This window comes from Colobus angolensis, unplaced genomic scaffold (genome assembly GCF_000951035.1).
Source record: "Colobus angolensis palliatus isolate OR3802 unplaced genomic scaffold, Cang.pa_1.0 Scaffold422, whole genome shotgun sequence".
NCBI classification, from domain to species: domain Eukaryota; kingdom Metazoa; phylum Chordata; class Mammalia; order Primates; family Cercopithecidae; genus Colobus; species Colobus angolensis.
This window is the reverse complement of record NW_012117622.1, coordinates 1201668-1210743: the sequence shown is the minus strand read 5'-3', so window position 1 is coordinate 1210743 and position 9076 is coordinate 1201668.

Genomic DNA, 9076 nt, shown 5'->3' with positions numbered 1-9076 from the left:
TGCACATGTACCCTAGAACTTAAAGTATAATAAAATATAAAAACATATTGTCTGCAAAGAAGGAAAAAAAAGAAAGAAAGAAACAGCAGTGCTGAAACTTGAGACAGGGTTGTTCTCAGTTGCTGATCTACCTTTTTTTTTTTCACTTGATACTTTAAGATGGTTTCACCTTTTTTCATGGCTTAGATTTTTTTACTATGCCAAACAGTACAGCAGTACATAACATGTATAGTTATCAAGAATATTGCCTCTGGAATCAGAACACCTAGATTCAAATCCTGGCCCCACTATTTAATGGCTCTAAGAGTTTAGGCAACTTATTTATTTCTCCACAGTTTATCCTCAGTGAACCATATTCCCTGGGGGCTTTCATACTGCAACACAAACAATTTCAACTGGAATGTTAGTCATGTGTATTATTGAATAGGTATTATAAGACCACCCCAAAGCTGGAATTTCCCACTTTCTTCAGAGGCTGCAAGCTTCCTGTTGTGTAGTTGGGAAGCCTCTCCTTACAAACACACAAACCTTTATCCATGTCCTTCCTTTTCCTCTTATATTTGCTCACCCACACCTAGAAATATGTATTCATTTCTTACACAGAATGGTTTCCCTTGAGGCATCACGTTCCACCTAGCAAAGCAGTTTATCACGTATTTTTTTAAGCAAACCATACTCTTCACAGTAGGAACACTGATGTCAGTCAGTAAAATATTATTTTTTCTGTTACATTTATATAATGAGTTTCACCAAAAAAAACTGATTCAATTATATACTTAATTTAATCTGTTTCACAAATATTTATCAAGCTCTTGGTAGAAGTTTTCAGGAAATTCAGATAACTCAATCATGGGTGCTTCCCTGGAGAAATTTGGCTCTTTTTAGCCAGTAAAAACACACGGTCAAAAGGATAAATGATGTATAAGAAGTCAAGATAAAATGTTATGAGAGTTTAGACTTACATGAACTCCACATAAATGGGAATAGGAAAATGATGTAAAAAGAATTGCTAATTTCATGTTCAATTTTGAAATGGCTGGTTGTAAATGAAACCAGATAAACTACTTAGCAATACAGGGAGTGCTAAAGGTCATGTCTCTTTTAAGGACTTTACAAATTGTTTAAACATGAACTTCATACTCAGAGTAATAGCAGACAGCTTATAAAGAACTCAAGTTTTGCCATATATAAATTTCCTGCAATTCCTAGGGCATGTAAAGCATGTAAACAAGGCAAAATAATGATGGCTGTTTAAGCAAAATGTGCACACTAAGAGGGAAATATACATGCAAAGAAGTTGTTAACGTATAAAAAATTATTAAATACAAAAATGTGTAAATTTTATGTTTGTTAAGTAATTTGATATTTCATTATTTTGTCAAAAAGATGATAAAAATGAAATGATTCTGCTAAATTAAGAGGATACCAAGATGGGAAAAACAACTCTCTCAGTAATCAGCTTTAAGTAGAGAACAATGGCCTGTGATTACAGGGCAGAAAAAAAATGGAGTCATGTGAAGCACTACTAAAACAAATTAAGTCATTAATCCTCTGACCTATTGAAATAAACAACATATCTAGGTGAGTTATCTATCTAAAGTGATATCGCCAATGGTTCTATGCAGATGTCTAAAGGAAGACTTTTAGATATTGAATTTATTTTTTCCCCATGTTATAAGCTGTTGGCTTTTAGGATGTCCTTTCAGATGCAGAATGCCTCTGAAGGGTTTTAGAGGTAAATTTTTCATTAAGAATAGGCATCTTTTCTACTATAACAATTTGATCACATGGTTAATTAGGATAAATACTTTCAACATTCAATACCTGTTTTTTAAATGCCCACTCTATAACAGCCCTGTGTTAGGGGTTGGTTGGACTTTAGAGAACCAGATGGTCCTGGCCCTCCTAGAGCTCATTGTTTAGCAAAGAGGTGCCTACTTTCTAACTAAGCAGCTTTGTTTCTTTTTTGAATGACTCTAAATACTGTATTAGAATTCTTCTCTTAAACTAAAATCTGCCTCCTTAAAACTTTTATCCACATTATACCTTCTGGAATCATGCAAAGTAAATTGTATCTGTCCTAAACCTGATCTCACAGGCAAAGAAGTTTGTGAAAGATTGCTTCATCAAAGTCACTAAAAAACAAAGCTAACAGGACAAAGTTCAGTATAGGATCCTACAGCCTACCATTAGTAAATTCATTCATAGTTGACATTATTTTTCACATCCTGAAAAAATGTTATGCAAAAACATGTTCATTGTTTAAAAAAAATTGAAATATGTAACAGCAAAAGAAAGGTTAAGGAAGATGGTACATGCACACACGAAAGGGTAACAATGAGGTGATGGATATGTTCATTTGTTTGTAGTAATCATGTCAAAATATTATGCTGTATACCTTAAATATATAGACACGTAAAAGAAAGATGGTGCATTTATTTTATGTAGTATTCTACAGTTATTCAGAGGCATGTGAACCACAGCAACTCCATCTTGAATAGGAGCTAGGTAAAATGAGTCTGAAATCTACTGGGCTGCATTCCCAGACAGTTAATACATTCTTAGTTACAGGATGAGACAGGAGGTCAGCACAAGATACAGGTCATGAAGACCTTGCTAATAAAACAGTTTGCAGTAAACAAGCCAGCTAAAACCCACCAAAACCAAGAAAGTGACAAGAGTGAGTCGTCCTCACTGCTACACTCCCACCAGTGCCATGACAATTTACAAATGCCATGGCAACGTCAGGACGTTACCCTATAAGGTCTGAAAAGGGGAGGCATGAATACTCCACCCCTTGTTTAGCATATCATCGAAACATAACCCCGAAAATGGGCAACGAGCAGCCCTTCAGGCTGCCCTGTCTATGGAATAACCTTTCTTTTATTCCTCTACTTTCTTAATAAACTTGCTTTTGCTTTGCACTGTGGACTCACCCTAAATTCTTTTTTTGCGCAAGATCCCAGAACCCTCTCTTGGGGTCTGGATCAGGACCCCTTTCCTGTAACAGTTATTTCTATTTAACCAATGTTTACACAAGAGTATGTAAGATATAGACTTTCACAGAGTAGAATATTAATTGGGAAAAAAAAAAAAAAAACTCTGTGGAAACAGACTAGTTCCACTATGAAGCCAGTAAAGTATTTTTACAGTCATAAAACTAAAAGGACAAAGAATATGCAAAATAAGACAGCAGACAAGGGATGATAAAAATAAAATTTTGAATTTGAAAAATAATCAATGTAACAGAACAACAACAACAACAAAAATGCGGGAGCCAAAATGTTAGCTGATTTAAAACATATAATGCCAGAGAGGCTCAGAACCTAGATGAAATAATGAAGGTAGGGGTACCAGTGAGACTGAAAACAGAAGGACTAGTTGGAATCTATCCATACATATGTATACATACACACATATTTACTTTCATTGTCTTTTATTTAAAAGATGAAAGGATAAACCAAAATATAAAAATGCCTTCAAAATTCTGAAGGAGAAATAGTCCCTACTTAGACTTCTATTCCTGAAAACTACTAATAAAAGTAAAGGTAAAATGAGGACATTTTCAGATATATAAAGTCTCAAAATTTTACTTCAGTGAATTATTTATCAAAAAGCTACAGAAGGATGTGTCGCACTAAAAGATAATAAATCTAGAAATAGGAAAACGTGAAATCCAGAAAAAAAGGGGATCCAATATTGGAAAAAAGTAAAGATAATCCCTAGGATGCCTATGAAGAAAAGTAAATCCCAAGAAGCCAGCTGAGAATCAGGTTCAGAGGGAGATTTATCCATTCTGGAGACTGAGGTCAGATGGCTCCAAAGATGTCACCCAGATATATCACCAAGGTAAAGATGAAACTGAGGGATTGGCTTACATGAATGAATGACAAACACATTACTTAATAAAAAGTACATCAAAAACTAAGCAAATAAAAAACTAGGCAAGTAAAAATGTTTTACAAGAAAGGAAATATGATCAGAGTACACTGAAGAGTTGGGCTGGAAATTATATTTATATAATCATCATCATAATATAGATATTAAATATTTAACAAAAATTATTACATAATATCAAAGAAAACAAAGTGAGTGTGGGTATGTTTTCAAGTGGTTGGGGGAGGGGGATGAACAAGAGCTAAGTCTCATCTTCCATTATAGGAAATCAATAGATCTGAAAAATCATGTAATCGTAGTAAAAGAAATCTGTTATTTATAAATACAAAAGTAAATTTCAAAAGAAACAGCTTAAACAATAAGAGTTACTTCTGGGATCCAAAGGGATAGGGCAAGTGACTGCTAATTTTCATAACAAACCTTGCAGAACTATTTGCCAAAATCTTTTTAAAACAAATAATTTTTTAAATCTAATCAATATTATATTTAAAAATGAACTCTAAATACATTACATAGAAGACCCAAAACATAAGGGCAAGAAATACACACAAATGTCAGTAAAATTTATATTTAGATTATTTGTTTTGTTATACTTTTCTGGGTGATTCAAATTGTCTTTGATGAACATATGCAACTAATATGATAAAAAATAAAAAGGAACTAAGTTTGGCATAACTTGTTCTTTGAACACTTTATGTTTCCTAATATTTAATACTTTTTTTCTATACACACAAAGCTACTCTTCAATATATCTCTTCCAGAATTCTTCTAGGAATATTTGTTAAATTCATAATTCTATTCCAAAAAAAAATCTCCCTACACTCCACATTTAATACACACACCTACCCTTTTAATAATTGAAACAAGCATTATCTATCTCTGTATACTGTTCATCCTTGTTCTACATTGTCCTTCAAAGATCACAAATTGTGGCCTGTGACCATAACCACAAGCCCTTTCAGTACTCTGGGATTAAGTTTAATTAAGACTGAGCATCTGAATTTAAAACAGCCCAGCACTCTCTTACCTATCTTTTCATAGTAGTCTGGAGTTGACTCTTTTCCACACTGAGGACCTACCTTTTAATTAGGAGAGGTAAAAATTTAAATACTCATGTTAAATATTTAAATTCATACAAGATTTGAATTTTCCCTTCAAATTTAATTTAGATTATTAGGCGAAGTCTGTTTATGAAGAGAGAAATTTTCATTTTTAAAAAGTTTATCTAAGACCTTAAAATATCAAATATAGCTTTATACTGTCTTTCACATTCACCCCCTTATCTCTCCTCCAGCCACTGCCTGAGCTCAGATTCTCATCATGTTCCTCTAGATCACTAAAATGGTCTTTAAACCATGGTCTCCTGGGTGCCAAGATTTCCCTTTCCAGACAATTATCTGGAATTGAAACCCTACTTCAAATAGCTTTGTGTTTTCCTGCCTTTAGAGTCTTCCTTATGATGCTCAAATGGCTCTGATGCTTGAAAACTTCTTCCTCACTCCCAAAACTGTTAGTCAAAGTACTGGATCATTTTTCATGGCCCAACTCCAATTCCAATTCTATGAACCATATCCAACTCTTACCGCTTAACGTTATTTTCACTCTATAGCTATCATCCCTCAGAAACATTTTGTGTACCTCTCTCATTGTTGTTATATCAATCTGTTTCCAATTAAGTATATTTTTGCTTTTGACTAGTGCTTTACTAACAGTAGGAGCATAATTCTTGAATTAAATTTTAGCTCAACTGGTACCATGTTGGATCAAGTCATAACTGCCTGATAATAATAAAAGTAAGACTTATTAGAAGATTGCTGAACTTGTAGCTATTGTAACTCTTATCTTTCCATAAAATTTGTTTTATTTTTAAATTTATCTTATAAGCTTTTGGTAATGGTTTAAATTTCAAGAGTACACTTATTGTTTGATTTACAGAAAATGTTAGTTCATATGGGCACATTTATCTTATTTTTTGGCTTATTTTTGCTTCATATTGAAAACCTATTCTTGCTTATATCAAGATGAAAGAAAATTAATCTGTCCACTAAGGTGAATAATGCCTTTGATAAAGGACAAGTCAATCCCTGTAGAGCTATAAAATTCCATTGTTGCACTCCATTTCCTCGCGGAACATTTGAGGGAAATGAATAGAAATTAGCTCAAAAGGGCTCCAACACTTTATCATACCTTTTAGCATTTAATAAAAACTTGTAACTAGGAGAGTAAGCCATACTCTGAATTTCAGGTTATTTTTGCAAAACTCACCAGAACTCTATCACCGAAATATTAGTAAACAAAAAACAAGGTATAGAATCAAGATTGCCAGTAATAATCCCATAGTCATTTTAAAGCTGGGCTTCCTTAAGGTTCCATGGAAAGGCCCTCTTTTCACTTTATGTATTGCTACAAAAATACAATATTTAAATGTGGTAGACTTAATCCACTGAAAATTTTGCACATACACTTATTAACAAGTAAAATTTTAATAAGAAGTTTCCTGGTTGGGTGCAGTGTCTCACACCTGTAATCTTAGCAGTTTCAGAGGCTGAGGTAGGAGGATCACTTGAGACCAGGAGTTTGAGACCAACCTAAGCAACATAGTGAGACAACTATCTCTACAAAAAAAATTAAAAATCAGCAGAATATATGGCACACACCCGCAGTCCCAGCTACTCGGGAGGCTGGGGCAGGAGCACAGTGAGCCATGATCGTGTCACTTGCACTCCAGCCTGAGCGAAAGGACAAGACATTGCCTCAAAAAAAAAAAAAAAACTGTCCTTTAAGAGCTTAATTAAACTTAAAATGTAGCTAAATTGTATTATTTTATATCCTCAAATAACAAACTATAATATTTATAGCATTTCTTCAAATGATTGGAATAATATATATTCAGAGCATCCTCAATTTTAATAAAATACATTATGTATTAATCAGGGTTCTCCAGAGAAACAGAATTAAGAACCAAGAAGACATACATAGTACATATAGAATTGGTATACATAACCTCTTGGTGTAGGAGAGATGACAGATAGCTGATAGATATATAGGATAGATAGATAGATAGATAGATAGATAGATAGATAGATAGATAGATAGATAGATAAGAAATTTATTTTTAAAGAACTGGCTCACATAATTATAATTATGATTCAAATCAAATCAAAAATTCAAAAGGCAGTCTGACCAGCTTGAGAAAAATAAGAATTGAAGTTGTAGTCTTGAGTCTGAAATTTGCAGGGCAAGCCAGCAGGCAGCAAACTTAAGCAAGATTCCTTCAGGCAGCAAACTCAAGAAGAATTCCTTCTTCTCTAGGAAATGTCATTTAAGACCTCCAACTGATTGGATGAGGCCCATTCACATCATGGAGCATAACCTGCTTTACTTAAGGTCAACTGATTATAAATGTTAATAACATCTATAAAATACCTTTACATCAACACCTAGACTAATGTTTGACCAAAAAACTGGGCACCATAGCCTAGCCAAGTTCTTAAATAAAAGTAACCATCACATATTCAGTCAGCAAATATTTACTGAGCACCTACCAGAACCCTGGTGCTATGCCAAGGTGCTAAGGGGGTCAGATAAAGGGCATCAAATTGAGTCACAGTAGTTGTAAATACCATTAGAATAAAGGTAGTGATTGGACAAAAATTTGAAGAATGAGTAAGAGTTAACTGAGCTAGGCAGGACAAAGAAGTGGGGAAAAGTCAAATGAGAAAGTGATCTGTATGAATAAAAGCCTCAGGTGCATTTGGTTTGGAGCAAAGAATGCAGGTGCCAACAATGCAGGAAATTGTTCTGAATAAATGTTCAGACACCAGAACACAAAGGATTTAATGTGTCAAGTCATAGCATCTGAAACATATCCTGAAGGCTATGGGAACTGATCTAAAACAAGTTATACAATCAAACTGGCATGTTAGAAAAATAACCTTGTCTACAGCACTAAGACTGCAGAATTGGGAAGGTGAGAATGGGGAAAGACCATATTGGAGAGTGACAGAAGATAGATGAAAAAATTGTGAAGACCTATAACAGTGGGGTAAAAAGGAGCAGATAGAAAAGGAGATTATAGGAAGCAGAATCAGTAGGATATAGTGACTAATTGATGTGGATTGAGGGAGACAGAGTCCTTTGTAGTGATTTCAGTTTTGGGGTGTATATAAATGAGAGCAGGCTAGTGCCATATTATAAATCTCAGTTAAAGAGGTAAAGCATGATGAAAAAGAAAGAATAAGATGAAAAGGGGGGAAAAAGTGAAGAATACCTCAGCAGCTATAATGACATGTTTCTACATAAATAACAGATGGTGAAACAATTTCATAGGTTTCTCCCTAATCTTCTGAAGTTCCTTATCCATGGCCAAACCAAGCTTTGTGCAGAACAAAACAGGTTTCCTAATAACAAAAGTAAAATTGTAGGGTAATTTTGGTCCTCAAAAAAATGTATTTGCAAAAGAAATTACTCTGCTAAAGTTATCTTTGCCACCTCAGAAAAAATGTACAAAACACTCCAAAATTATAAATAAACTAGGTGATAAATAAGGGAATAGTTAGCTTCCTGCCCAGAACTGGAAAACATTTTCCTCTATAATTAATAAAAACAACACATAATAAAACATATCAGGAACATGCATAATTGTTTCAAACTCAAAAGTTTTATTATCAGATGCAAGAGGACAAATATTACATTTAAATCAATGTCATCAGAACAAACTTAAAATAGAACACAATTTGCAGTCAGACAAGATGGCTGACTAGACGCAGTCAGGGGGAACAGCTCCCTAGGGACCAGGATGACTGACACACTTCTAACAGCTCTTTAGAGGGAAAGCACGGAGAATGGATGGAGGGAAGACACAGAAGCTGGGCTGAAGAAGGAGAAACATGAGAATCCTGAATGGGGTACTGCATGACAGGACTTGTTCCCAGCTCCAAAAGACTCCAGGGGAATGAATGAGTTGAACTGGCAAGGAGCAACCCACTCTCATCAAGGGCCTCTGGAATTCCGGCAGGAAGAGATCCCTCGACTACCATGGACACTTGAGTGGCAGGGGGAACTCCTTAGAGAAGTGGTGAGGCAGCAAGCCAGTCAATGTGGAGCCCAAAGGTTTTAGTGCAGGAGCATCTGTAGTAGAGCATGGCCAGGGACAGTCATCCCTCTACACTCAACTTGC